Genomic DNA, 23914 nt, shown 5'->3' with positions numbered 1-23914 from the left:
AACTGAGAGTAATTCCTTATGTTTATCTTAAAATTGCAGAAATGAAGATATTTATTTCTGTAGTACCTGCCACATAGTCTAGCTCACTTGGTCTTAAAGTTCTAAAATTTGCATGTAGGCAGAGCATAAATTAATTTTGCTTAAAAGGAAACGAAGGGAATGGCCTAAGTTGTAAACTCCAGAGGAGCTTTTTAGAGAAGTTAAGAACTTAAATTAGGTGAATATTCTAGAGGTTCACACAGACATTTATTCCTGTTGTGACAGTGAAGATAAACTAGGCATTCCTTTAAGTGGTTTACTTCTGTAGAGATCCAGAATTTGGCTTAGATATCTGCATAATAAAGATGTCTCATTAGTAAAAATATGCTAGGTTAGACTGAGGGGAGTCACATTTTAAAAAACTTGGAGGTTTTAGACCTAGTGCCTTTGTTGTAAATAACTAATTAAAATTTACAATTTTTATTAGTTTCATGCTCATTTGCCCAATACAGAATGCTATTTCGGGTATTTTATACAAGTACACACCACAAATCATCAACTGCATAAACACTCCTGTGGCCATGTAGTCTACACCTTTCCAGGGGGTATTGAAGATCTCTTTGATTTTAAATTCCTGGATACTTTTTTAAATTTTACTGATAATACAGATGGAAACAAATGTTTCTTCTTCTCATGAAGAGCTAAGAAGGTTTATAATGATGGTCAGCAAAGTTTACAAAACCTTCAAATGACTAGCACAGATGCAACTCCTTCAGAAAACTCAAAAGACACAGCAAAGCTCAAAATCTCCTAACTCCTAGCAGCTGCTTTTTAGAAAGTCTGAAAATTTCATTGCCGTAGACCACAGGGATCTTAAGTTCCAGAAACTCTGGCTATGGTTTAAGGAAATTTAAATCTCCATAGACAGTCTGGGCAGAGCAAGTAAACTTTGTAGGCTAAGTATCTGTGATTTAAGGGACTTGGAATTTTTAGCCACACTTGGCTAAAAACCTCCAAAAGATACATCTTTTAAATAGCTTAAAGCTTTTTGGTAAATTCCAGAGACCAAACACATTTGTTTTCAAGGAGCTACAGGTGATGAACAGGAATCATAGTTTCACCGTTTGAAGCTTTCAGTGGCAACACTTTTGTCACAGTGCCTACCTCTTGGCTTCTCACTCCCACGCTTGTTGTCTGACACCTCCCAGTTGTGCCAAAGCAACTGCTTCTGAGTTCAACTTGGGAGACAGTCAGGGGCTTATATATTCTAAAAAGAGATTTTCCACTTCCACTTCTCTTTCAAAAAGTTTTTTTGGTTGTTTTACATAGATCAGTTGCTTCTTCCCACAAATACTGGTGTGAGAACGACTGAGAAGTGGTGCTTTGTTACTGGAAACAGGGAGCCAAGGGCTGATGGGAGGGTGGGAACTCCTTGCACTGTGACTGTCACAGGCATCACTTGTAGACTCATAGTTTGAGACTGACAGTCCAAGGCCATGCACTTCTGGGACATGGATGAATTGACTTGAAAGCAAAACTAACAGCTCTTTCAAACCACAGACTGATCCACAGAAGCTTCTGAAAGTTGTCAATCAGAACGCCAGAGCACTCAGAAATAATACATCTTTTTCTCCAATACTTAACACTTTTTAAAGTAATCTTACAGTGGTGAAATCTAGTCATAAGAGGTTCCTAGGCTAGAATAGCGAAAAATTTACCTCCAAGTGGCACTTTTAAGTGTAACTGGCTTGCAAAGGAGCAAAACAAAGGAGATTCGTGTCCATACCCTTCAAGAGCGTCCCCTGGAGCAGCTGCTGTCTGCTTCATCCTTTAGTGTGCAGTCTTACTACCATGGTATGATCTTTTTTTTTTCCGCTCTGTCTCTATTTTACAAAGAACTGGCTCATGTTTGCAGAGCTGAGGAAAAGTGCTAAATAAACAATACTCAACTGTTATCCTTAGGCAAAAAAAAAAAAAAAAAAAAAAAAGGAAAAGGGGAGGACTAGTTATTTTGCTGTTACTCAAGCAAGATATTGCATAACGGCATTCTCAGGGCTCGAACCCCCCTTCCATGTTAGTGACTGTGTAAAAAATGTTTGTTTGCAGTTATCACTAGAGAAGTTGATCAAGAACCCAGGTTAGAAAAAAAACAATACCAAAATCAAAACCCTGGAGAACAGAAAAAACGGTGGTGCAAGATGAGCTTGGAGGAGAAGAGTTACAGAGTCTGCTTTATTGTTACAAAAGTGTCCAGGGAGCTGTTGCCTTAACTGACATATGCTTCATGAGTTTTTATAGAGAGGTGGTTAGGACAAAGCTGAAGATGAAATTTTTGTGCTGACTAGTAGTCTGGATATACTTTCAGCCATCTACATATTTGGAAGGGTATGTGTGTATTGCTTTGTTGATTTTACTCTTTCAAGATTTAACTCTTGTTATTAAAACAAGAGATGTTTTCAAGCCCAAAACACAGAGCAACTTTTTGGTTGCTGTTCTGTTTTGAATATAGATTTTAAGTAAATTATCATAGAATCATAGAATCATTACATTGGAATAGACCTCTCAGATATGCAAGAAAACAATCTTGTATTATCTTTAGAATAATTTTTTTCCTAAACTTTCATACCTGTTATCTGAACCAATTTCTAAGTAATTACAGTTTCCAAGAAAAGTTCTGGCCTTCTAGAATGATTCTCCAGTCTGATAAGATTTTTTGTGCACTTCTGTTAACTGAAGGCTTGTAGGAACAGAATCACTTGAATAAATTAATTTTCCTCTAATAGACAGTAAGCTACTTAAGTTCTTACTGTTATAAGAAGTAGCTTCCCTCCACAACAAACTCTATTATTATAAACATAGTTATTTTAAAAAAAAGTTATCATTTATTATACAGGTAAAATGCAAACTTGTTTTCAGAGCAGTCAAATTGCAGAGAGTACAGGAAATCCATTGGGAAATCAAAAAAAAAAAAATGTACTTTTAAGGCTCAATAAGAGGCAAATAGGAAACTACAAATCTTAAAAATTGGTTCTGACACTGAGTGTGCGAGTAATAGTATTAGGTAACACATCTTCTGCAATAACATACATTATTCTTTGTCATAACAAATAGTAAAAAAGTACTGACTTTCAAATGCTTTGAAATTCATGCATGTCCTGCAACCTCCTCCAACTGTCCTGGCAATTGGACTAGATGTTCATTGTAGGTCCCTTCCAGCTGGACCTCCTCTTCTCTTCTCTTCTTTCTCTTCTCTTCTCTTCTCTTCTCTTCTCTCTTCTCTTCTCTTCTCTTCTCTTCTCTTCTCTTCTCTTCTCTTCTCTTCTCTTCTCTTCTCTTCTCTTCTCTTCTCTTCTCTTCTCTTCTCTTCTCTTCTCTTCTCTCTTCTCTTCTCTTCTCTTCTCTTCTCTTCTCTTCTCTTCTCTTCTCTTCTCTTCTCTTCTCTTCTCTTCTCTTCTCTTCTCTTCTCTTCTCTTCTCTTCTCTTCTCTTCTCTTCTCTCTCTCCTCTCCTCTCCTCTCCTCTCCTCTCCTCTCCTCTCCTCTCCTCTCCTCTCCTCTCCTCTCCTCTCCTCTCCTCTCCTCTCCTCTCCTCTCCTCTCCTCTCCTCTCCTCTCCTCTCCTCTCCTCTCCTCTCCTCTCTCGGCTTTTAGAAAGCTTGCATACATTGCACGTTGTCTCTACCTCTATGTAATGGGTTTGCATGGCAAGGTTGGGGGGGGGGGGGGGGGTTGAAGGGGTGGCTTCTGTGAGAAGCTGCTGGAAGTTTCCCCTGTGTCTGATACAGCCAATGCCAGCCGGCTCCAAGATGGACCCACCACTGGCTGAGGCTGGACCCATCAGCAAGAGTGTTAGCACCTCTGTAATTGTGTGTTTAAGAAAGGGAAAAAGTTACTGCCAAGCACTATTTGGAGCGAGTGAGAGGAGTGAGAATATGTGAGAGAAACCTTCTGCAGACACCAAGGTCAGTGAAGAAGGGGGGGAGGAGATGCTCCAGGCACCAGAGCAGCGATTCCCCTGCGGCCTGTGGTAAAGACCATGGTGAGGCAGGCTGTCCCCCTGCAGCCCATGAGCACTGGAGAAGATGACTGCCTACACCCCGTGGAGGATCCCACACCAGAGTAGGTGGGTGTTTGAAAGAGACTGTGACCCTGTGGGAAGCCTGCACCAGAGCAGGCTCCTAGCAAGACCTGTGGACCCGTGGAGACAGAGAAGCCCACGCTGGAGCAGGTTTGCTGCTAGTGAACCCATGGGGGACCCACGCTGGAGCAGTCAGTTTCTGAAGGACTGCACCCCATGGAAGGGACCCACACTGGAGCAGCTCATGAAGAAGTGCAGCCCGTGGGAAGGACTCACACTGAAGAAGTCATGGAGGACTCTCTCCCATGACAGGGACCCAACATTGGAGCAGGGGAAGTGTGGGAGAAGTCCTCCCCCTGAGGAGGAAGGAGCGGCAGAAACAGTGTATAATGAACTGACAACAACCCCCATTCCCTGTCCCCCTGCGCCACTCAGGGAGAGGAGGGAGAGAAATCGGGAACAAAGTTAAGCCTGGGAAAGAAGTGAGGGGTGGGGGGAAGGTGTTTTGAGATTTGGTTTTATTTCTCATTACTCCTCTCTGAGTTGGTTGGTACCAAATTACATTTTTCCCCAAGTCCAGTCTGTTTTGCCCGTTACAGTAAATGCTGAGTGATCTTCCTGTCCTTATCTTGACCCACAAGCCTGTTGTTACATTTTCTCTCCCCTGTCCACTTGAGGAGGGGAGTGATAGAGCAGCTTTGGTGGGCACCCGGCATGCAGCCAGGGTCAACCCACAACACTCTCCCTCACTCTTCATTGTACTTACATCCCCTCTACATGACTTTCAGAAAGTGTAGCAGACAGTACAGTAGCTACTAGACTATACAGCAGAGTATGAGAAAAGATAACGCCCTAAACACTGAAGACCAGAAACAGACCTATGCACAGAGGGTACTGCTTCTAGGTGAGCAGCAAACAGCCAGTAGCGGGGCTGAGAACAGAATGCCATACCTAAATCACACAGGTCTGTGTGCAAAAGAGACAAGATCAAACTGAGTCTAGGGGTAAAACTTTCATCTTTTAGAGCCACGTGTCCCAGTTTGGCTGGGACAGAATCACAGCCCAGCCATGCTAGGCAGGCTCAAGTCAGCCAGGGCAGCTGACCTGAGTTAGCTACTGGTGCAGCCCGTACCATAATGTCATGGTCATCATAAAGGTGGAAGGTTTGCTGAGAAGAGGGAGTTTCTGTGGGGTTCCTGCTCTGCCTCCAGTCTCTTGTGACAACTGCTCTCCAGTAGACTGTGACAACTGCATAGTCATTTGGTTAAGTACATCTGTGTTGGTATTGGTGGTGTTTTCATTAAATCTGTTGCACTTCTGCCCACAGGTCTGCTCTCCTTTTTCCTGATTCCCTCTCCCTGGCTGATGAGGGTTTATCAGGTGATAGAGCAACTGTTACAGTTTAGCCCTGGGTACAGGTCAAATGTAGACACCACATAATGAACTCATAGCCTGTTTCTAATCCCCAGGTGTAAAAGTAAAAAAAAAAAAAAAAAAGTGACTGGTCACTTTTGGTCAGTGAAGAGTAGCACCCTGACAGCTCCAGGCAGAGCCTCCAGCTGGGACAGTAAGCTGCTGCTGCTAGAGCCAGGCTGTCCTCAAGCAGCGGACAGGCTGAGAATTACTTACAGAAATTTCTGAATGAATAAAGCTAACTAACAAATGCATGGAGTAAAGCAACAAATGGCAGCCATCAGTTCAGGAAGATGGGTAGGATTGATTGTAGGAGGTAGTCATTGCAAATTAAGCCCAAGGAAAACTTGTAATTACAGCAAAGTTTCAGGAAAACACCTGAATCTCATTTCCACCCTTATTAAGCTCAGACTTTCAAGGCAAATATAATTCAGTGGAACATGCAGCTCAGAAAAGGGATCAATAGCCAACCAATACAGATTCACTTCCCAGTGAGGAAGTTATTAGAAGCAATTTGTTGGATGAAATTCGGAAATAACTTAGGAGTGATTAGTCTAGAAATAATCAACAAGAATTTAGGAAAAAATACAGGATTTCTTTTTCTTTGCATGTAGGATTTCTCAAAGAAATTACTGTTACAGTCAACATATATAGTCAAATATATGCCTAACTCTTACTTCTTTTTTTAAACAGCATTTCTGACATCTGTGTGGAGAGGTGTCCTGAGTCTGGCTGAGATGGTGTTTATTCGTTTCATAGCAGCTTGTATGGGCCTATGTTTTAGACTGGTGACCAAAACCAACACTGATAACACACTCACGTTTAGCTGTTGCTGAGCAGTGTTTGCAAGTGTCAAGGCCTTCTCTGTTTCTTACTCTGCCTCCCTAGTGAATGGATGGGGGGGTGGGAGGTTGTGCACAAAAGACTGGGGGGACACGCAACCAGGCAGATGACTTGAACTAGCCAAAGAGGTATTCCCTGCTGTATAACATCATGCTCAGCAATAAAAAGGAAAACCAGGGATTTTTAGGGATGTTAGCCATCTTTTGCTCAGGAGCTGGCTGGGCATCAGTCTACCCGTGGAAGGTGGTGATTGATTGCCTTTGCATCACTTGTTTTGTTTTCTTTCTCTCTTCTCCCACTTACCCTTTGTTTATTTAACAATTTTTATCTCGACCCACAAGTTTTCCTGCTTTTACTTTTCCTTTTCTCTTCCCCCATCCCACTGGGGGTGGAGGGGAGTGAGCAGTTGTTCACTGTGGTGTGCTTAGCTGCACACTGGGACTAACTCACAACAAGAGGGTGAGGGGACAGCTAACTCGCTGTGTGGATAAATGGCTAGAAAATAAAACTGTTGCAATATGCAAATTACAGGAACCAATACTCCTTAGGCAAGAAAAGAGGTATACCTGAGTCCCAGGGCAGGATTTATACCTCTAGCATCCATTTATTTATCTTTAGATCTATTTAATTTCCTATATGGATTAAAAAAAAAAATTAAAAAATAAATTGTGAAGGTGATTCCAGTTTAGTAGTAAAATCCTGCCTTTAATACTTATATACATCCCCAAAGTTATAAGTTTGTATACATATCATAGCCCTGGGTTTTTTTTTCCTTTGCACTGTAGTAACAGTGTTAGGTATTTGGAAAAAAAAAACACCCACATGAGAAGTACATACATCAGTAGCGTATGCAGCTCTAGATTGTGATAATTACAAAGCATTATTACACATTCTGCCTGCTTAATGTATCTTCATTTTTAATCTAATCCACTTCAGGAGAAAAAATGAGAATATCTCAACATTTCTGATTAAACATTAAAGAGGAGAATCAGCTAGTGTTTTCAGAACTTAGAGATTTTTTTCTTTTTAAAGATGAATAGCAGCACAGAAAAAACAATGCCCTAGCAACTAAAAAAGGTTAAGTACTTGCATAATGTTTCCATCCCTTCATTTTCTGAAAGAAGTCTAATAATACTAATTACACTTTATAATAGAATTTAGTGGCTGCCTAACTGTGTTTTGATTTCTTAGGATTAGCAGTTGGTGCTGTAATTGTTATTCCTTCTGATTGCAAGAGGCACAGCATTCAACCAGTCAGTTCTTATTTAGCATTTCACATGCTGCATCCTTTTTGAGACTGATTTACAGGTAATGAAGTAATCTATATTTAGATATTTTTCAGGGGATGATTCTTTACTTTTTATAGTTGGAAGTTAAATATGCACTTTCCAGGTACTAAATGAATAATGCTGCTAATATGCATAAAGTTATGGGATTTTTTTTAGCTGGGATTTAAGGTATTAGTTATTTTTAATTCTATTAGAACAGAGAACAGAAAATAGACTTGCATGTCTTTGTTTTATTTAGTTGGAAAATTCACCCTTCCAACACACGGTATGCAAGATCAACTATTAGATTCATAAAACGGAATAATTGAATAATGATTAGGTGCTGAATTGATACTTATTTGTACCAAACAAATCTGTTAACTTGTTATATTTCTTAGATTGTATAGCACCTGTCTCTGACACTTATCAAAGTATGACTGAGAAAGGAAAGATGGCCATTATTATTTCCAGTTTTCCTCTGAGTTTGTCTTTTCCATAACATAAGTTAAAGCACAATTCTGGTCTTCCTCAGTAGCAAATGACACTGCCTCTCAGCCCTACAACAGTCAGGGACAAATTCCCACTGATCTCCTAAGAGGCCAGGATTTCACCATTAAATTTCCACAGAATTGTGGAAATGCTGGCTGGAGGGGATCTCTGGACATGACTGTCCCAATGCTGTGATTGAAGCAGGACTATTTCTAAGAGTAGATCGGTTCATTCAGCATGGCTTGGTCTAATCTAATCTTGGAGGCTTGCAAGGAAGGAGGTTTCATAGCCCTTCTGAGCAAGCCATTCCCTTGCTGCACAGTGCATTTTCTTTTCTGATGTTCACCTGCCCCTCCCAAGCTGCAATCTGCAGTGGTTGCTCCTTCTATTAGTGCCCTCTGCACTAAGCAGAAAGTTTTAGCTCCATAACTATACAACTGCCCTTCAGATAACTGCAGGCCTGTGCTAGACCACAGTTCAGCCTCCTCTTTGCCAGACTAAACATGCCCAGCTTTCTCAGCCTCCCCTCCTAAGTGACACCAGCTAGACTGTCAACACTCTAGTAACTTCCTCTGGGCAGTTTATCTATGACTTTCCTTAATAAGGCAGCTGAACATAGTCTACCAGTGTAGCCTCAACAGTGCCCACTAGAGGGAGAAAACCACTTCTCTTGATCTACTGGCCTTGATCTCATTACAGCAAAGTGTGTGTTTTGCAATTTTATCAGCCAAACTCAGATATCTATAATGTAGGCATCCACATCTGAGCCGATGCTATGTTCTTTTTTTTTATAATAAATGGTAAAATGAGTTGCTTAAGATTCCATCCACTCCCTCTGCTGTAGTATTATCCCTTAGAATGAGGTGTGCCTCCTTCTATCCTTTGATAACAAAGGATATCACCCTGGGGTGATACCTAGTCCCTTGTTAGATATCCCGAGGTTTATAAGCCATCTTCACAGGCTGGCACAGGACATGTCAGATATCTCTACTCCTTATAATCAACGCTGAAATAGTGATCCTGGAAGAGATACTATGCCACAGATGCTGGATCTACTGGAGATGTACATCCTACACACAAGGTGTATGAGGTCAGTATGCGGTAATCTTTTCTCATGGATAGGTATGCTAAATTTCTAGCTGTATTTAGGTTGGGGTAAACACATTCTACATGTATAAATTCCCTGTATTATTCTTGCCTTCATCTCCTGTCCTACTGGATTACAGAAACTTGATCTGTTACACTCTATTTACATTTCAGTGCTAGACTAGTTGCATTTGATTTCCCTGATGGCACTTCAAATAGTATGAGATATAGAAATCAACAAAGGAAAAGCTTTTTGTTCTCTGGAATAAAAGTCAAAGGACTCCAGTATTAGTAACAATAAACATGAATAGGGTCAGATGGAGCCTTCATACCCTCTGCTTTTCTATTATGTCTCCAAGAATAAAGAGTTATATGGCTTTGAAGTATTTAAATTTCCAAATAATTATATCTGCCATTCTTTTGATTCCCTATTACTTGTAGGCTACTACTTCTGTTTGTGGAAATCTGTGCAGTTACAAAGGTCCACCCAGACAGAACAAAATGTAGGATGTGAGAATTACTTTTGCTCTTATCCCTGTGTATTTTAGGACATGACACTTTCTAAGGGTATGGGAGCGCCTAAAGCTGCATATACTAACACAAACGTTTTCACAGTAACCTATAATGGATCAATGTTAGCTTCTGCTATGGCTATACAAACAGCTCACCCTTGTGTAATGATTTCAGGAAGAACATCTAATACTAGAGGGTTGTTTAATGGGCATCTTTATTTTTCGTTGACAGTGAATTCATACTTTTCAAAGGGCAAGTACAAGGTCTATGAACATCTAGGTCCCATTTGAGTGCTCAGAGTAGAATCAAATGGGAAGTAAATGATCTTGTTATGGACTCAAGGTAAATTCTACACTGATTAAATAGGCCATAGTGTCTCAGTGAGAGACAATGGTTAACAGCAGTAAGGGCGGAACAAAGCTGTTCAAGTGATAATGTCTTCTTAAAAATGCCCTCTTTGCCACTTCAGAAATGCAAAATTAAGCCTGATGAATTTAGGACCTTGATTATAGCCTCCACCACGAAGAACTTGCAGAAATGCAAACTGCTATCAGGTAAATTGGTGTTCAAGTGCTATCACCTAATTTCACAGAGTACACATATTTACCCTAACTCTTCCCAAACCTCTCTGCTGGTCTGTGTTTGTATATGCTGTTGCTTTCTCTGTCATCTATTAATCCACTTGAGAGACTGCTTTCTGTGTTGCCTCCCACAGAGCCTGAGTATCACACTCCTGAGAATTATACTAACAGCTCTAATTCTTAGCGTTCTAATTATACTTTTGAAATAAAAGGTAAAAATCTCGTTTTAATAAAATATGAAATAAAATAACCTTCTAGAAAAACAAAACCTTCCTCCTCTGTTGACTTTTTCCAAAGTATTTTCACATTTAGAGCACTTCTGTTACAAAATAACTGAAAGATCTGTACCACCCATGTAGAACACAGGGTCAGAGTACATTCATAATTTATCACATGAACTTCTGGACATTCGAACAGGTGATGAACTAACTGTAGAAGATAATTATCTGTGGATAATCTACAAGCTTCCTCTAAAAGATCTACGTAGTAATTATATTTTTTATTTCTTAATTGTAAATTGATTATCCACACTGCCTAGCTGGATGGAATGATCTTTATGCATGGTCTTTTTTGATATTTATATCATGAGATTGTTCTCAAGAGAAGGGACAGAAAAATTATAAGCACACATCTCTATGATATCTGCAAATCAGAAGACCTATATGTGTTCAGTTTTTTCATTTCTTTTTGCCATCCTTTGTCTAAAGCAATGTGTATCAATTTATTTATTTTTTTTCCTGGTAAGTTGTGACATTCTGTGCTCAAGAATTGGTATTATTCTGTGATTTTAATTAGTTTACCCACTGGGAAAATTAAATGCTTCAGTGTGTACACAGAGAAGTAGTGAATGAAAATGTATTCCCATGGAGATTTCCCAGCAAATAGTTTATGTATTTTATGTAAACTTGGTGGCCAGTTTTTAATTCTTGCAGTATTTACTTTATAGTAACATTTATTTAGTGCAGATTTTCTTGAAACTGATAGCAATGATAATCTAATGTCCAGAAAATGGTGTCAGTATTACGGGTAAGTGTAGTAAGTCCCTCTTTCCATGCATCTGTACACAATGCCGGCTAATAATGTTACACAAGTTATGAAACGTGAACCAACACTGATAAAGCCAACAATCTAAATATGAATAGCTTATCCAGTTTGAACACTACTCTCCGGTGTGTAAGTTACTACCCTAGAAAATAATATCTTGTCTGTATTTAGCAACATTTTATAATAAGCCATCATTTATGGACCACTACTCTATCTCTTTTCTACCTGTTTCTATGATCTCTGCTCCATGAAATTACTGAAGTTTTCATATTGCTTTTTCCATGTTACCTCAGATCCCTGTTCCCTACTATAATTTTCTTGATCCTCTCTGTTAATACTATTGACCAAACCCCCTTCCTGATGCCTCTTGACATCCTACATTACTTCCTTCAGTATTACTTGTTCCTATTCAGTAAGGCTTTTCCACCTTTGTACCTTATTATCCTCTCTGGTGGTCAGCAGTGGGAAGATCTTATGGAAAGCTTATTACACTTTCAGTTACTATGTAAACATTTCCAAGAGTGGTAACTCTTCCTCATGTTCAATTTATACAACCTGTCCTTCTGCCATCTTTTCCGTCCTCAACCTAATCATGTCTAAGACAAATTTCTGTCATCATCTCCTCAATTTTGCAACTTAAAATTTTTGTGTTGCCTACATTGAACAACTCATGTCTATATCTCTTTCATACCTGATGTTCTCCAGAGTGTTCTGGGTAATATGCACACCCGCAAACTTCTGCAGGAGTCTACCATTCTCAGTTAGCTATTTGTATGCCCTGGGGACCCTGGCTTCATTTTTTTTAGTCTGAGGTTTCATGATATAAATGAATGATCCAAAAGCATACTACTGTGGGGAAGGTATCTTTCATTAGTAGTTACAGGGTGACGTGTGTTTCTTGTGGGCAGGCACATCTAAGCCTTCGGTATGCTAGGTCAGACTGGTAGAATCACATGATGACAGGCTGGAAGGCATTTCTAGAGATCATTTAGCCCAGCCTATGTTCACAGAGGAGTCAGCTAGAGTAGGTTGCCCAGGACTGTGTCCAGTCAGATTTTGAGTATCTCCAATGATGGAGACTCCACAATCACTCTCTGCTACCCAGTTCAATCACACTCATTGTTTGATCCCCCTCATAGTAAAAAAAAGTGGGGTTTTATGCTCAGGAAGAATTTCCTGTGTTTCCTGCACCCATTGTCTCTTGTCCTTTCACTGGGCACCGCTGAAAAGAGCTTAGCTCTGTCTTCTTTGCTCCCCTCTTTGGATAATTATACCGAAAAGGTAAAAAATATCAGCGTGGTTAAGACCCCCTTGAGCCTTCTCTTGTCCAGGCTGAACAGCTTCATGTCTCTCAGCCTCTCCATCTATGTCAGATGTTCCACTTCCTTAATGATCTTTGTGGCCCTTTACTGGACTTGCTCCAGTGTGTCCATGTCTCTCTTGTACCAGGGAGCCCAGAACTGGACACATCACTCTCAATGTGGTCTCAATAAGGCCCAGAAAACTCCTGAATTTCCTGTCTACTTCTGCGATGTTGGGGTATTTCAAGTTCCCCATGAGGACCAGGGCCTTTGGACTTGAAGCTTCTTCCAGTTGTACAAAGAAGTCCTCATCTACTTCTTCCTGACAAGGAGCTCTGGTAGCAGACATGCAGTGACTGCCACCCACATTGGTCTGCCCACTAACCCTGATCAACAAGCTCTCAGCTGGCTCATTACCCTTCCTTCAGCAAAATTCCATACATCCTTGCCACTTTCCCACAGAAACGGCATCTTCCCCTCCTTGTCATCCTGGCTCATCCTTCCCAAAGAGTCTGTATCTATTCATGCCAGCAATCCAGTCATGTAAGGTATCCCTCCATGTCTCCCTCATCCCAACGAGGCTGGAACCCTGCCTCAGGCCAGGTTACCGCTCACAGACCTCTAATTCTTGCTGTTGATTCTCCATGCTGTAGGCATTACTGTACAGCACTTTAAAAAGGTACCCAGTCATGATGATTTCCCAGAGAAGATATGAGAACTTTCCCAGTAATGCTGGCCTCTTGGCACTTCCTTATTTATGTGCTCATTTTTGAGGTGGGCCCCTCTGCCCTGTTCTGTTGATTATGAGGCCTCTCCTGACCACATCAGACTGCATTTGCTGGCCCATAGGGTCTACCATTCCCTCTGGATTGTGGGTCATTACCTCCCTCCCATATTGTTCCTAGTCTAAAGCTCCCTGCAACAGGTTGGCCAGACAGTTGACAAAGATGTTTTTGGTCAGATGGATCCAATCTTTTCCTAATAGACCTTGATCCTCAGAAAGCGCCCAATTGTTCATAATAGTCAAATCACTGTTGTTGACACCAGCTGAACTTACCAGTTGTTGACTTGCAGGATACCACCACTTCATTTCAAGTCCTATCCCCTTGCTAGCAGGATCAAGAAGAAAAACAGCTGGCCCCTGCGCCCTTTACCCCTGGCTTCACAGCCATGTATTCCCACTTGGGATGATCCAGGCTGCCCCTATTCATATTGTTGGTACCTACATGGAAGAGGAGAAGTGGCAGTAAAAGTACAAGGGATGAACTAGCATTGGTGGTCTCTCTGCAATGTCCAATACCCAAGCCTCTGTCAAACAGCCAAACTACCTGACAGGTCAGCAGATGGGAACATCCATCCTCCACAGCAGGCAGTTGCCCTCTGCTACCACCTACTGCTTCCTCTTGGTGCTGCTGTAGGGCTCAATCTCAGTTGACTTTGGTTCTTCATTGGACACAGATCCCATCTCCTTGCCTGCTACCAGGGCACTGAACATATTCAGCAGCTGCAGATCTGCAGGTGGAACAGGATCTGTCTTCCTGGTGCCAGAATTCACGAGCTTCCAGCCTTTACTCTCATTTTCCAACCCAATAGGCACAGATTTTGCCTGCCTCTCTTTTGATACAGCTCTGGGGCTCAGGCCCTTGTACCCTCATCGCAGAAAAGGTCAGGTCACTCTCCTCTTTTGTTGTCTCTGACATCATACAGCCTCCTGACCTCTGCCTGCAGTTCCTTTCCTTAGTGACACAGAAGGTCCCCCAGTATACACCTCCCGTGGACAAGTAAACCCTCTGCCTCAGCAAGAGGCCTGAGCCCCAGGCTGCAGACCTGCATCCCTCCTTGGGAGCTCGCTCTGCCTCAAGGCTCAGCTGTGCCAGGGGTAGTTGCTGCAGGGCTGGTGACAGGGACCGTGCCTGTGATGTCACCACCATTGCAGAGCCTGTGTGCACTGACGTCAGCAGAGCTTCTGGCCTCACTTCTATCTGCCCTTCTGCCCAAGCTACTGCCTCCATTAGCTGTGCTCTCAGCCAGGCACTCCTAGGCACCAGCTGAAAAGTTGTTTGAGCCTCCATAGTCTTTGGAACAAAGCCCTTTGACCAGAAATAGCTGACAAGGTTTAAACTTATATTGTCTGTCTCACCAAACATGCCTCTCAGGAGGGCAAGGAAGGAAGGATGGGACTGCAGGCTTTCATTCAGCTCAGGAAAGGGTGAACGATCTGATCTCCAACACTGTGCAAAAGGGGGAAGAATTATTGTTTCCTCCAGGCAAACTTGAGGATGTACTCTCCTACTCAATGCATGCATTTTCTTTTACTCCCAAGTTTCCAACAGAAGTGACTCATAACTTCAGAGGAAGTTTCAAGGACACAAATTTCCAAGTCCATGTAAGTGTGTCACTGAAACTGTGGGCAAGATGCCGAAGACTGAGAGCTAACTGTTGCTTGGTTTAGATCCAATTCAGATAGACTATCAGACATTTATTATATAGACTGTTAATGGAAAGAGAGAAGGGTGAAATAAAAATATAATGCAGTAAAAAACTTCTTAAGAATTAAAAATAATGATGCTCTTCAATTTAAGATGTTTGTCTTCTCTGCTTTGGTCAGCTCATTATATGGGCCTATATCTTTTGTATGGTAATGGCCTACTTCTGAGAACTAGCCACACGGATTAGTCATATATTTAAAGGTATGACTCACATGTATTTACAAGAAGAAAAGATACATTACTGTATTAAGGCTGAATGTTGTTCAAAGAAGTTATGTAGCATCCTCAAAATATTCAGTTATAGCTAACATCTTTTCTATGTCTACTTCTGCTAGGTGTTACAGTTCTATTGGCTAGAATTAACCCTAGAAAGAGTAAAAACGTGGGGGATCTCAGTCTGACTTGTACATTCTCTATTCAAGAAAAGAACACTGGAATTATAACTTGATTCATAATGTATTAGAAGTTTGATGTAAAACACTTCAATGTATTGCAACTTATAGGATCATATGTTAGCGTACTACTAAAGTCTTTTTATGTGTTTATGAAACAAAAAAATCTTAAATCATTGGAATAAATTAGTCAAAATAAGAATACAGTGTTGACCAAATGCAGTGAGAGCTTCTGCTTTCATGTGTAATGCCAAAACAATTGTGTTGTGAAGAAATTCAAGCTGTTGTCCTTTGTCACTGTGGCACTTAATTTACTCGACAATTTAAATGTGTGTAATTTCCGGTCAAAGGGTTAGTACAGGAGGTACCCGACCATTTCAGTCACCATCTGAAAGGTTTCAGTTGTCAAAGTAAATTAATTAAACATGTGTCTATTTCAGGTCAAGTAGCCAGCTCTTCTTAGATTTAAAAGGATGCAGACACCTGAGTAGCTTTAAGGTAGTAAAAAAAAAAGTAACAGGAATATTAAATAAGTTTTTGTTGCTAGAGATATTTTCTGCTTGAAGAAAAAAATATAAATAAATAAATAAATACATAAGTAAATAAATAAATAAAAGCCTTGCTCCTTGGCAAGTTCAGGAATTGATTGAATTTGTGCTTCATTATGCAAATTCCTCAGTTAACAGCAAAACGAAAATAGAAAAGTCAATGGAACATAAGATTTTAATAATGAAATGTTAGATAAACAATTATGATTACCAGACCGACATTAACAGTGACACATTGAGTTATATAATATTTTGTCTCACAGATTTTATAATCTTATAATTTTCATTGTATATAATCCACTAAAATTATTAATGAATGCTTACACTGTTCCTCTATTACACAACTGGGAAAGATGGAGAGTACATGCTTTTACCAAAGGTAACAATATCTGTATTTAAAATTAACAGAGCCAGGATGAGAACTCATTACTTATTTAGTACTCGGTCGAGCTCATACGCACATTTAGACACTACCACAGGGTTTCTGTCTATCAATTAACAGAAAACAATCAGAATGCTTTTTGAAGAATATCTTGTTTTTCATTTTGTCGTTAAAACACATAGGTACAAATGCATTTGAACAGTTGCAGAATTATATAGGTTTGATAACATCTTAATCAGGGAGCTTTCTCAGATCCAAGACAGACAGACAGGCAGAATTACACTGGAGTGGGAAATTGCCTTGTTGTTATAGCCTTCACCTGAGAAAGCAGATACAGGCTTGGATTCTAGCTTTGGTTAGTGAACACAGACCATGGCCGCAAGGACAGATACAATCTCTTTTCCACTAGCCTTCTCCCTCAAGAAATAAATTTGAAAAAGCCTAATCCCTGGTCAGAGAGACAAGAGCCTGAGTATTGCATGCCAATTCTCTCCGGCCACTGAATTACATCTATTTTGGGTGAGATCAATTCTTTTTGGATTTTCTTGTCTATTTTTTTCAAATGAAAGAAGAAAAGAGATCACAACCTTATCCCAGTAAATTATTTAACCTAGGTAAGTAGAGAATATTTCACAACTGTTCTTATGTCTGCGTAAGGCAATTAATAAACATAACTGTGGAAAGTGTGAGCCTAATGTAAGTGAGAATTGGCACACCAATATTTGAGCTTCCTGACTTTTGTACACTTAATTCATAGCAATTATTTTTTTATTAATAGATCAGTATTCACTACTAATAGTAGACATAGATTCATTAACAGTGGAGGCACCGCTTTGTTGGAGGGCATGGCTGCAGGGGGTCCAGCAGCAATGTCTGGAGAGGCTCCTGCCCTGCTGCTTACTGCTGAGTAGAGGAGTTCTCTGGCCTGAAATGGATAAAGAGCAGAAGTAAACTATAAAGTCACCCCCTGCAGAGTCAGGAAAAAACGCACTAATTATCTCTGTAGAGAGACCTGCTAGGGAGTCAGTTGGATAGTGCACCAAGAAAGTGGGGAGGAGGATTCAGGGCTGAGATGAATCATAGAATCATAGAATGTATTGGGTTGGAAGGGACCTCTAAGTCCAATCCCCTAGAATAAGCAGGGACATCTCTAACCAGGTCAGGTTGCCAGAGCCCCATCAAGCCTGATCTTGACTATCTCCAGGGACAGGGCTTCCACTACCTCTCTGGGCAACCTGTTCCAGTGACCCACCACCCTCATATTAAGAAACTTTTTCCTAATGTCCAACCTAAATCTACCCTTTTCTAGCTTAAAACCATTGTGCCCCTTGTCCTATTGCCCCTTGTGAACAGTTCTCCCCTGACTTCTTATAGGCCTCTTTCAGGGGGAAGGAAGGCCACTACAAGGTTCCCCAGGAGCCTTCTCTTCTCCAGGCTGAACAACCCCAACTCTCTCAGCCTGTCCTCATAGGGGAGGTGCTCCTGCCCCCTGATCATTTTCGTGGCCCTCCTCTGGACACGCTCCAACAGGTCCATGTCCTTGTTGTGCTGGGGGCTCAGAGCTGAACACAGCACTCCAGGTGAGGTCTCATCAGGGCAGAGCAGAGGAGTAGAATCACCTCGCTTGATCTGCTGGCCATGTTTCTTTTGATGCAGCCCAGGATGCAATTGACCTTCTGGGATGAAATTGCACATTGGTGGCTCATGTCCAGCTTTTCATCCACCAGTACCCTCAAGTCTTTTTCCACAGGGCTGCTCTCTAGCATGTCTTCTTCCAGCCTGTATTGATACCAGCAGTTGCCCCGGCCCAGGTGCAGGACCCTGCACTTGGCCTTGTTGAACCTCATGCGGTTCACCCGGATGCACCTCTTCAGCCTGTTCAGGTCCCTCTGGATGGTGTCCCATCCCTCTGGCACACCGACTGCACCACCCAGCTTGGTGTCGTCAGCAAACTTGCTGAGGGTGCACTCAATGACACTGTCAATGTAATTAATGAAGATATTAAACAACATTGGTCCCAGTATGGACCCCTGAGGGATACCACTTGTTACCATTTTCCACCTGGACATCAAGCCATTGACCACTACTCTCTGGATGGTTGGAGCAGAACAATCTGGGGACAGGGATTACAAACAGGTTGGGATAGTACCGAGAAGAAAGATCTGGTGAGTACTGTGAGAGGTAAAGGTATTGAAGTGTCCTGAAACGTGAATATAGGAATAACATTTTTTATGTCCATGAGCATTTGTTGTATGTTTTATTCTTAAAATCCTCAAAGTATGCTTGAAGCACCTCTTATCACAATTTCTATAATGGGATTTAAATGGTTTTATTTCACTTTTCTAACTTCTTGGTGTCTTTCTTGTGACTTTCAGACTTTACAGGGGTTAAACATTTGCTGTTTCTTCATGGTCTGCGCTAATATTGTTTACTTGACAAATCAGCACTGTTAGTATTAGAGTTTTGTTTCTAAATTTACATTGCATTTCTGTTCCTGACTGAGCTACCTTATGATGTTAAGGCATTGCTCTCTCCAAATCTTTTACAACCCTTCAGAAAACCCATGTAGGTAGAAGAAATGGTTTCAATATCCTGGTAGGTATGCTATCATATTGTTGTTTGTAAAAATTAATTACAGTTTTTTATGTATTAAAGAGTAAATACTACAGAGAAGGCAGTTATAGACTGAAAGGTTTGAGAACTGTTGCTCAAGGCAAAACATGCTGCAACAGGTGGGAAATCTGGGCAATTGTTTCAGGTAGACTGGAGTTGGTTCCAGGGAGCTAGGAAAACCAGAGAAGAAGGTGGCAAACACATGTTCTTGTCACTAGAGAAAGAAAAACAAATACAAAAACAAAGAGAAAAAAATTTAGGACTTCACACTTTCTGCACACACTCTCCTACAACTCGAAACCAGCAAATATTCCTAGGATTTACTCTATTTACATTGAATTTCCGTCAACAAATCTTCCTTTTTACTGTTCCATGGAAGCTGAACAAAGCCTTCTGTGATTCTAATACTATGCCTTTTCCCAAGTAAAAACTGTAAGTATTTAAGTGGTGGTAAGGATATAAGGGGGGTGTTCAGTAAATAAATCTTGTAAATCAGTGTTCTTAGAAAGCAGAAAATTGCTATCTGCCTGTCTTTAAAAATACATGGTATTACTGATATTCTTTTCCTATTTAGAGATAATCAGTTCTGTAATCCTTTTGCCTGACCTGCAGGTTTGGTTTTTCATTAGCATGTGAACATCTGCTGCTCTGTAATTATTGAACATAAAGAAGGTGGAATATGTATAAGTATGTATATTTCCATTTTACCTTGCTGAGTCTTTTTTTTTTCTTTTTAAGTTAACTATGTGGTTTTTTAGAGTCAGGATTTTTACCCTTCAAAATACATGTTAATTGTTTTGTAGACTGCAGTTTAAAGGCACTTTGTTATGTGCGGTTATTATAATTGAATTTTTGTTGTTAGTTTTATTAGATGATTTAGGGAAAAAAGTCCATCTTAATCACCCTTCAACTTTATGATAGGAACAAACTGAACTGTACTCAGTAAGGAAAGTAATGCTCAGATCATTTCTAAATATTGATACAGAAATTTGGGGAGGAATTAGAACCTGGTATCTCAGGTTTATATTGTGGTGTAGAGACTGTGGTTTCTATGATATTGAAATCCCCCTCAATATAAAATTAATCTTCATTAATGCACTGAAAAGAAGAGATTTTGTGCTGTATTATGTTATCAGTATGAGTCAGAAAACTTTATAACACAATATAGATTTATCCACTCTAACTTGATATTGACTTCATACTTGGAAATTTCTATTTTTGGGGAGGGAAAAGGCATGGTATTTTTTTTATTAAAAATGAAATGTTGTATCAGTTTTGGTATTACTCAAGACAGAGGCTTTTTTATTCCAATCTGAACTGAAGAGAGAAGGTCTGCCTTGAAGGAATCTGCTGTGAACAAAGGGTTGAGAGTTCAAGACAACTGCTCTGGCTCATTGGTGTTGGGATTTCAATTTGGATCTCCACAGTGGTGTTAAAAAGACAACAGGAACACAAGAGAGCTGCTGACTCTGGCAAAGTAAACTCTTATTACAGTCTTGATAAATTTTTCAAGTCACTTTAGAGAAATCAATATAAGAACTAATGAAGATGTAAGTTAACAATAGTTATGTCATTTTTGTGTCAGTATCAGTGTTAAGAAGTTAATAAATTGAGGTCCTACTGAAGATGGAAGTTATTTGTGGTGTATCTACTGCTAACGAATATTTCCTTTTTAAAGGAGCAAGAAGATGTTAAAGACTAAAATGACACACTGTAATCTTTATATGCTTATTCAGTTTTGCATAGAGTAAAACTACCTGTCCTGGATCAGAGAGAGAACTCTGAAAACAGAAAAAAAATGACCCCAAAATATATAGCTCTTTTTTTTCCTCTCTCTCTTTTTTTTTAACGATCCTAAAATATATACAGCTCTTTTTTCTCTCCCTCTCTCTTCTTTTTTTTTTTTTTTTTTTTTTTTTTAACCTTCTTAATGACAAATGAGTGATGGGAGAGGAAAGAGGAGCTTACCAAGCCACTGAATCTAGCAGTGTGTTATATAAAAAAGTGCCAAGAATGAGGAGTTAGCCCTGTTCATAGGAAGAAATTAATTTTGGGACAAGAAAAGTAGATGAAAGATTGTTTCAATGAATTCCTATAACTGAATGAATTTGCCTGTCTTACAGAGCACCAGATGCCTTCCTGAAGTTTGTGTTTAAGTGATAGATGAGGAACAAGACCTGTTCACGGAACTGTTCTCATTATACAGACGAGAATGAAAGAAGAATTAACACACTTGAAAAACATGGGGTTTTAATAATGCCAGAAAGGAAACTTAAGGTCAAAGACAAAAGTCACACTTTCTACCACACCTACTACAGGAACGAGAATCAGACCACCAAAGATTTTGACTCTGCTACATAGCTCCCATCATATAAGTATATTTTGCAATGGTTTTCCGTGTTTTTACATCCATCAAAGATGCCAGAAATCAGGTGATGAGAACAAAATTGTTGGGAACCACTGTAGAAAAGTGGGCATGGGGTGGTGGGTGTGGGGAATTTGTAAACTCACAGTATGCTCCAGAATGCCAGCATCCCGATTCATGATAATTTTATGTAATGGCCTACAAAGGTGATTCTTCAGTTCCTCTTCTGAACAGTTTGCATCCCAGACTATTTACACTGACATTTCTTTTCCTCCCTGTTTGAACATACACATTCTCTATCCTGTTCACACATTCACAGGAACTTTCCTATGGAAAAGTAATGACAGAATGACCTTTCATTATGCATAGGTAATTCTTTCTTCCTGGCTTCTGTGTGGTTATTACACTGACATGTTCAATTCTGTTATATAGACAGGACTTCTAAATCATAGTTTTCTTCTCAAAATGGTGAGGGTTTCTGATCACTTTTATTACTCTCTCTCCCTCTCTCTCTTAGCACTGAGCAAGCCTGCTGTACTGGGCTCTCCAAAGGCATAACTGGAATCCTTAGGTAAGGTTTATCTGATAAATTATCTACTCAGTGCTCATCTATAGATACCAGTTGCTGTATATTGACTATAAAGGCATGCCTAGACAGATGTGAAAATTTGAGATCTAGATAACAGTATTTAACTTTTCTTTCTAAATCTCAACACAGCTGAGGTTGCAGCCAAATTGGGAGGGCAAAGATACGTTATGTATACCTATACACATGTACACATAAAGTCTCTTTTGTATTTCTTGTAGCAAAATCTACTGAATTCTTGCATGGTTCCTGGACCATGGCTTAGCAGTCTCCAAAAGACATTGATTTAGATGACTTGCTAATATCACAAGGATTACACCTATCTGGAGCTCAGTTCCAAAGCTCTCATTCATGTAAATAAGACTCAGGGGCAGGCATGTTTTTTTAGAACAGGTATCTTTTATTTACAATGTTTTTCATTTCTGCTGCTGCATTTGCTCAAGGGCTGTAGTCTCTGTACAGTTTGTGTCGTTCTCACTTAAGGCCACTGACATGGTTGCAAGGCTTACTTCATCTCTGACCCAAATAGGTGCACAACAGTCTATTCATGGTGGTTCTAGCAGCTTTTTTAAGGGAAAAGAGAAGTAGCATTGTTGGTGTGGCATCATCCTTGAGCTTAAAACAAAAGGCTCTATTTCAACAAATATCTGCTAGAAACTTGCTTGGATTTACAAGTTCCAAATGCAAAAGCCAGAAGGCAATTTAAGTCTTGAATTTAAGTTGTATGGTATAAGAATAATAATCCAAATCTAGAAATGTCTTCTTAACAGTCTTAGTAATAGTCACTCCAGGACAACTACATCTACATAGACATTGGCATCTACTGTGATCTCATCACAGTCTACAGCTTCATCAAGGGGGGCAGTGGAGTGGGAGGTGCTGATCTCTCTCTGTTGACCAGTGATAGGATACGAGTACATGGAATGAAGCTGTGTCAGGGAATATTCAGATTGGACATTAGGAAAATGTTTTTCACTGAGAGGGTGGTCAGTCACTGGAACAGACTCCTCAGGGAACTGGTCATGACACCAAGCCTATCAAAGTTCAAGGAGCATCTGGATGACACTCTTAGTGATATGGTTTAGTTTTAGGCAGTCTTGCGAGGAGCAGGGAGTTGGACTTGATGATCCTTACGGGTCCATTCCAACTTGAGATATTCTATGATTCTCTGATACTGTCATCTTTTGTTGTCAGGTGTTCTTCCAGTAGGCTGATAGTCTGTTGTTCCCGTGTCATATCAGAGGTTTGGAATATTCTGTGGCTTTTCAGATGACACTCAACATCTATAGACATGGCAACTATTTCTAGCCCTAGTTTCAAACTTCACTTTTTCATCTGATTCAATAATGCTTGTGATACTGGCAATCCAGCTGAAAGGAAGGAAAGAAGTGACACTTTGTATCCTAACGTTGGAAAGGAAAACACATGCCATGGAGTGCTCTATCTACTTGTCAGTTACAAAATTTTTTTTCTCCTTTTTTTTCTCTTTTCTTTTTTTTTTTTTTTTTTTTTTTTCTCCTGAAGTACTCATACTATATACTGTGCTGAACACAGTTTTCTATTTGCATGCATTGTGTGCAAAGCTGTCCTACTGGTCTGGGATATCTAGGGACATAGACAGAATGTGAGCCAGTAATACAGTGAGATTCATCTGCAGTTTCACTCTAGATTCCATTTTTTCTCTATTGATAATAAAGAATCTAGACAAAAAGATTGTATGTGTAAGTCCACAGTATAGATCTCTGAATTTAGTTCTTCGTTCTAAATACTAGGAGAGTTCAGGGTAGAATTCAGTGTCTGAGTAGACAGAAGGGAGTTCCCCTGCATGGGGGTGGCACTTGGCTTAGAAGTTGATACTCAGGGCAAGGAAGTTGCTGACTTCAGCATCTCCAGCATGAGGGTGTTGTTGAAGGGATCATTCTAGATCCTTTTCTTGAACCTGGAACT

Source organism: Leptosomus discolor, chromosome 1, assembly GCF_034619465.1.
Source record: "Leptosomus discolor isolate bLepDis1 chromosome 1, bLepDis1.hap2, whole genome shotgun sequence".
Classification (NCBI taxonomy): Eukaryota; Metazoa; Chordata; class Aves; order Leptosomiformes; family Leptosomidae; genus Leptosomus; species Leptosomus discolor.
This window is presented reverse-complemented; position numbering follows the sequence as displayed.